This window comes from Sinocyclocheilus rhinocerous, unplaced genomic scaffold, assembly GCF_001515625.1.
Source record: "Sinocyclocheilus rhinocerous isolate Xijiao unplaced genomic scaffold, SAMN03320098_v1.1 scaffold82, whole genome shotgun sequence".
Taxonomy (NCBI): domain Eukaryota; kingdom Metazoa; phylum Chordata; class Actinopteri; order Cypriniformes; family Cyprinidae; genus Sinocyclocheilus; species Sinocyclocheilus rhinocerous.
In genome coordinates this window covers 959580-960054 of record NW_015644168.1, presented here as the reverse complement: position 1 = coordinate 960054, position 475 = coordinate 959580, and the positions used below count along the sequence as shown (strand labels likewise).

Genomic DNA, 475 nt, shown 5'->3' with positions numbered 1-475 from the left:
TGGCGTGTTGAGCAGGGGGACTTTGCTGCAGGATTTCAGTCCATTGCGGTGTAGTGCGTTACCAATGTTTTGCTTGGTGACTGTGGTCCCAACTGCCTTAAGATCATTAACAAGCTCCTCCCATGTAGTTCGGGGCTGATCCTCACCTTTCTCCTGATCATCCTTACCCCATGAGGTAAGATCTTGCACGGAGCTTTGTAGGGATGGTGTTCTTGGGATCATAGTCAGCATTTCTCTCCCTCCAAACATGGCGTGTTGAGTTAATGCCAAAGAGCTCAATTTTGGTCTCATCTGAACACAGCACTTTCTCCCAAGCCTTCTCTGAATCATTTAGATGTTCATTGGCAAACTTTAAATGGGCCTGTACATGTGGCGTTTTGAGCAGGGGGACTTTGCTGCAGGATTTCAGTCCATTGCGGTGTAGTGCGTTACCAATGTTTTGCTTGGTGACTGTGGTCCCAACTGCCTTAAAGGG

At 48.0% G+C, this 475-nt stretch overlaps 1 protein-coding gene across 2 annotated transcripts in view; it reads left to right on the top strand.

The window, feature by feature from the left end:
* Nucleotides 1–475, top strand: part of LOC107758075 (alpha-soluble NSF attachment protein-like) — a 9539-nt gene that overhangs the window by 7234 nt on the left and 1830 nt on the right. The gene's annotated exons all lie outside the window — the stretch shown is intronic.